Genomic DNA, 6,844 nt, shown 5'->3' with positions numbered 1-6,844 from the left:
AGTGCAAAAATTCTGTGCACTTAAGATGCTTTGCACTAAAGAGACTGTAGACCAAAGATGCTGTACACGAAAGATGCATTACACTAAAGATGCTTTACACCAAAGATGCTGTACACGAAAGATGCGTTACACTAAAGATGCTTTACACCAAAGATGCTGTTACACTAAAGATGTTTTGCACTAAAAATGCTGCACACTGAAGCTGCTTTGCACTAAAGATGCTTTTCTGATCACCATGGAGAATATGTGAGTTTGCTTTTTCTTCTTTCTTCTCCTTTCCTCCCACAGTGATTAATAGCGCATTTATGTATTAATGCCTTAAACACGCGGTGTGATTTTGGAACCAACTCGGCTAACAGTTGACTTAAGCATGGCGCAAGACTGAAGTCATTTTGAATCGTGCGCCATGCTTCGTTCCCAGGAGGACAGTGCAATGCTTCAGGCTTGAGGAGCCAAGATTATTGCTTGATGAGCCCAGAACTTTTTGTTTTTCTACCAAATCACAAATCTTTCAGAGCAGAACCGACTAGTGGGGCTGCCAGCAGCCAGTGGAAAAGAGTGGAGTACACACATTCCAAAACTACAACTACCCTGAGCACGAGTTCCCTCGCGTGCCTAAGAACACCCAGAAATGATGTGAAATTAGGATGTCCTTAAGTGTGTCACCATGACAAGTGTTCCTGCCTGAGTTTTGCCCTTTATCGAACCCCTGGATGCCATTCTTCTTTTAGGCTGGTCACACAACCATGGTTCATATTTCTGACCCTTGACCCAGAAGTTTATTTAGAGCGTGCTGAGAACGAGTCTGTGGCTTCACACGTTGCATACACGATCCGCTCAGGAACATGCACGGTATGTGCACAAAGCTCAGAGTGAATGTCAAAGCCAAATTAGAGCTGATTCATGGCTTCTCCTGTCTGTTACACAGAAAAGACCTGCTTCAGTCTATCTTGCACTATTCGGCTGAGCTGCGTGAGATACATAAAATCTGTAGGTATTTCAACAATATTCTTTCATGGTATTGTATTTCCCATTTTCAGATATCCATCAAAAATAAGGCTTCTTTCAATTTTCAAAGTTATGGTATTTACTAGAGTAACAACATTTAGTTAATAAACGGACATTAGCTACACTCAACTAGCTGAACAAAGCAAGAGAGAACAAGCCGTCGTCTGTTTGGCCGAGTGTGGCCTTGTCCCGGGCAGCCAGGACGATCTGTCCACGCACAACGGTCAGCATTCATCCATGGGTTTTTGTTTCAGGATGGGGTTTTCTCTGGTTTTCAGTGAAAGCTTCATTGTGCGAGGAACATAATAACTTTATTGTAGTGGTGGGAAATAAGGCCACAGATTAAGTGTGTTTTCTGCTGATTCGCCCGTTCCTGTGACACAGTGGGAGTTTTTGGAGCGGACGTGACCTCGGAACGCGACCTCGGGTGCTCTGGTTGGACCGGGATCCCAGCGGGACGTCCCACATCAGCGCTGGGCCATGCAAGGACTCAGAGGGGAAAAGTCCAGGGGTCAGAAAGTAAAAGTCCTGCCGTGTGTTTCTTCCACCCATGAGCTCAGACCACTGAGTTGCTTCTGATTTCTGCCTCCTGGCTGAAGGACTGGGTGGGAACAAAACCCTGGGGAGGACTTTCACTTTCTGAACCTGGATTTCCCACCTCAGCAAGGACTCCACAACGTGGTGAAACGGAGCATGTGTGAAATCTGAGGCGGTGGATAAACTGCGTTTAAAAGGAAGACGGGCACAACCTTCAGTGTGCCCGAGAAGGACCATGGACCACGGGCCCAATGCTCTGGTACTGATCCTGGACCATGGGCCCAATGCTCTGGTATTGATCCTGGACCATGCTAATGCCAACTCTAGCCAGCAGCACCATGGCTAGCATCACCCAGGAATGAGAGGGTGTTCACATTTGCAGGGATGACAGTGTACGGCCTCTGGATGTCAAAAAGCTGCTCACTGCTGGAACTGCTTCAGATCTGCATTCAGCCTTGGTGGAAAAGGTATCTTCATGGGGCCCATTAGGTCTACAGAGACATCTCTCAGAGACTTAGTGACAGTCCTCCTCATATTTGTGTATTTTATTCAAAGCCACTTAGCTGTAGATAAATACGTGTGATTGACAGGGCTGCCTCACATAATTTTACTGGCAACTTGTTTTCCCAAGATCCTTTGAAGAGCTAATGTTCAGCCTTCATCCATCTGTCACGAAATGTTGTTTTCTTGTTCGAACAGGCGCAGTATTACAGAGACATATGTTTCTTGTTTCTGAGTAAGAAAAGAAAGAAAAACCAATTAAGATGCGTGGTTCAGACCTTAGGCCAGCTGAGTTTTTCACTGGTGCTGGATTTAAGTGCAGTGTCCTGATTAATTTGTGACTAATTAATCTCACTACAGGATTTGCGAGCAAGATTTTATGAATGTATGATTCTCACCTGACCTCTTTTGAGTCAATCAAATGTGCCCACTTGTTGCTGCTGCTTTGTGTAGACAAAAGCATTTGTCACTTGGTTTAGTCGGCAGAACAATTTCTGTTTTCAAACAGTGTGAATAATGCTTTCAAATTCATTTCATGCTCAGTGGTAGATCAAATAAAACAGCATAGCAATTTTTTATTGAGGTGGACACATGAGAACTGCACTGTTCCACAAATGGCTGGGGTGGAATATAAATCGAAAGAGAACTGAAAAACAAAATAAATAAATGCAGTATCAGTACAAAAAAAGGTGTCCAATTCCCGGTGGAAAATAACCCAAATAATTAAAGTCAAATTCAAATAATGTGACGCTCAAGTCACATTATGATCTCCTATATTCAGACTTTCAAAATAAATGGCAGGCAGATAATTAACAAATGACTTAAGGTCCTTATTAAACACAAACACAGAGGATACATGTCTGTTTCCGTAAAAATAATGACACGTGACTTCACTACAGACACTGGGGCAGCAACACAAATATGAATGTTTGTTTTGGATTCCAAAGGTGAGCATAAAAGATTTCATGCTATAGCTGCCCCTGGATAAATTCAGACTGGAAATTGCTATGACCTGTGTTGTTCCTGCAGTGACCACTAATGGTTTGGGAGGCTGAGCCAAGAACAGTGTAATTAAACAGAACAGTGCAAACAAACCAAACCCGCAATAAGACCACCTTACAGTATGAACCGTTCAATCACATGTCTGGGAGAGTTTTTGTGTGTGTCTGTGTGTCTCAAAGTAAACAAGAAACCTGATCAAAAACCTTGAATTGTAAAGTGGTTTGATGAAGAATACTGAAACACAAGAACAAAACTGAGACCCTTATCTAACCAAAAACACCCTCAACCACAAAAACAGCTTGCTCAGAAAAAAATATTGTGAAATACTGAAGGAAAATAAAATGACTCTAAAATGAAAAAAAAGCATTGCAACAAAACTCTACAAGCCACAGAAGAATTACTTAATCAAAACCGGTTCTGGAACAATGGAATAATCCAAGACAATACAAACCCTGAACATAGCTATACAAAATGGTGACATTTTGAAAACATATTTTGAAATCCTTCAAAAGAAAACACCACAAGGTTACCTCATTTGAACATGAAATTTTAAAGGAAAAACTGAAACAAAGTGAATTAGTGGTGTTGCTGGAACAATCTGCAGCCTCTGGCATCATGCTAAACAGCTCATAAGTTTCTACTTTGTGCAAATGGGCTAGTGCTGCTGTCACCCATAGCATAGAGGCTAATGCAGCATCGGAAACTGCTAGAACACTACTGTCAGAACTGGGGCTTGGCAGGTAATAAAGACAAAAATTATGATAACCAATTAGAAGCCAAAATCTCAGGAAAGCAGACAACGCTTTACTCCAGGCCAGTGGTGCTCTGACTCGGTCCTGGGACACACCTGATTCTACTAATCAAGGTGCTTAGCAAAGACTCGGATTGATTGATTGATTGACTGATTGATTGATTGACATTCTTTATTGATCATTAAAATACAAGAGGCCCCTCTAGCCAGAGATGCCCCAGATACAAAAATCATCAAAAGGATAAAAACACAATAAAGCCCAAGGGCTTATTATCATTGTGGTCCTCTTGTGGTTGATTAGTAGAATCAGGTGTGTGCACCCACACTGACCCTTTCTCGATAAGACTGGGGACCCCAGCTCTAAAACATGAAAAGCACCTAATTAAGAAAAATTAACAGCTTGTTAAAATTGCAGTTGAGGTTGGAATGAAAACCAACATACACAGTAGTCCCCCAGGACCGGGTTTGAGAACCACTGCCCTAGGCAACACCACTCTTAAAGAACACATTAAATTATGATTACCTTGGATGGAAAATCAGTGCCTCGGGGAACTTTGGTCTGGTACTTTTGCTGGGTACGCATTAAAAAGCAAAGCATGTACGCTTTTCTAAAATTTGACATTTTCATCTTGCCTATTGCACTATAAGGGTGTGATTAACAGTGTCCTCTCAGCCAGCAAGACTAGATAAGGTGAGACAACAAATATATGAAAAATGTGAAGAAAAGCATCAACAAATGTCTGCAGGGCAAAACGAAACAGATTTCCTTTGGTACTAAATGTCCAAAAAAAAAATGAACCTTAAAATTCTGCATGCAACTTAACTCAAGTGTCCATGACACATTACAATCTATGACAATCCAAACCCAAGAGCTCAGGTCAGAGAAGAGTCTCCTCAGACAGCTGGTTCTGAAACTACCCACCCCTGTAACAACTACTATAAACTATCTGCAGAACAGCACTGCTAACCAACCACTAATTACTGCAAAAACAAATGAAGATACAAAGCAAAAACTCCAGTCTGGAATATTGGGACAAAGAAATCAAGTGTCAGAGACCCAAAGCAGCAACAGATCAGGCTCTGTGACTGCAGTCTAACCACTGTAAAGGGCAGACACACACAAAAAACAAGTGTGAGATCACTGCACACTGCACACAGGTGAAGCACTTTTCTTCCTACAATATTATAAATTAGAAAACAATTTATTACTCAATTACTAATTACCCAGTCTTGTCATATGCCATATGAGATGGCATAACCTTATTATTGTTGTTGCTATTATAATAATAATAATAATTATTATTATTATTATTATTATTATTATTATAGTGTTGTGGGTCATACTTGTTGCATGTTGTATATGTGGTTTCTATGTTTCTGTGTATTGCATGTGTTGCTTTGGGGATATGAGAAGTTGTCCTGCCAATAAAGCAAGTCGAAATTGAAAAATTGAGAGAGAGAGGTGGGTGGTAAGATGAAAGCTGGCTTGAGATCAGTGGGGGCATGGCTCAGTACCAGATTGTTAAAATGCTCGGTTGGGGGTGAGAGGTCTTGGGGGTGGGGGTGGGGCTGGGGGGGGGGGGTATCTGGGGGTTGGCGGGCGCCTGCATCCCGCGGTGCTGCCTTGTGGCATGGTTTCCATGGTACAGGGCGATGCAGCGGCCAGGGAGTCTCTCGCTAAAGGGAAATGTTTATTCAGCATCGCTGCAGGAGCTGGGGAGGGGACACATGTCCGCAGCCAGCGCATGCTAAACCAGCAGCACTGGCCAATTTAGCGTGGAAATGCACCGATGACCCGAATATTAATGCTGCTGCTTCCCCCTTACTTATTGTGCAGTTTCCATTGGCGACAATGAAATGTGGCTTCCATGGTTTTGGAGCCATAAATGAAAAAAATGAATGCAGACAGGAATGTGTGTGTGAGAGAAAGTAAGAGAGGAGAAAGGAGGGAGGGAGCACAGAGAGACGGGGACACAGCGAGAGGTAGAGGCAGACACACAAACACACACACACAGACACACACACACACACAGGCACACACACTCTAGCCATATCCTCAGTCTCAATACATATCGGCCCTGACGCAGAGAGCCAGCAGAGCAATAACCTGTTTTACTGAGGCTTTGTGTGGGGCAGTCAGTCATGGTCAGCTGTGACAGCAGTGCGTTTATATGAGCTTTATAAAGCTCTGCTCTCCCTGTCAGGCCACTGCAGGGGTCTGAGATTTTGAAAGTACCCACTGTGTCCTATCTGTACCAGCCATTCCCACACCCAGAACACATTGGGCTCCGCCTACTTCATACAAACTCCATTAAAGCAGGGGCTCCAGTACAGCACAGTACAGTACAGTGTAGTGTAGTGTAATGTAGTGTAGTATCTCTTACAGCACTGGGGTTGGAAAAGTGTGCTGTATGTGTTTTATAGAGGTGTCCAGGTCTGCAGAAAATAAGCAGATTGTGTATTACTCACACACATCAAACATCATGACTGCATGTCCAGCTCTGGATCTGTACAGAGCTAGCCCACCTCTCTCTGCTGACAGAATAATGTGCGGGAAACATTTTATAAAGGTAGCTAGATCTTATGCATACACCTTCAGCTGTGTACGTGTGTATAGGTGAGCTTGGGTGTGTGTTTATGTAAGGGTGTGTTTACGAGGATGTTTGTGCATGTGCCTGTAGATAGCTGTGTGACTGTGGGTGTGTGTTAGAATTTGTGCACACTCACGGTGGTGTACGTGTTCCTGGGTGTGTGCATGTTAGTGCGTGTATGTTTCGTATGGGTGTGTGTTTGTGTGTGTGTGATCGTTTTAACGCGTGTGTTCATGCAGGTGTGTGATAGTGGTGTGCGAGTCAAATGCGTGACCAGAATTCTGAAACACATCTGTGCTTCTGTGGATCACTGTTACAGATAGGGATAGGTGCAATCATGGCCCCAGAGGGGGGTGGTGTCCTAGTGTCCTGCATGCACCCGTAGCCGTGCTCTGCAGCGCAACAGAGTGCTGGACACATTTCCGTAGCCTATCCCCTAAAGACACAGTCCTCC

The sequence above is a fragment of the Anguilla rostrata genome, chromosome 17 (genome assembly GCF_018555375.3).
Source record: "Anguilla rostrata isolate EN2019 chromosome 17, ASM1855537v3, whole genome shotgun sequence".
NCBI classification, from domain to species: Eukaryota; Metazoa; Chordata; class Actinopteri; order Anguilliformes; family Anguillidae; genus Anguilla; species Anguilla rostrata.
The sequence above is the reverse complement of the archived record's forward strand: the minus strand, read 5'-3'. Positions refer to the sequence as shown.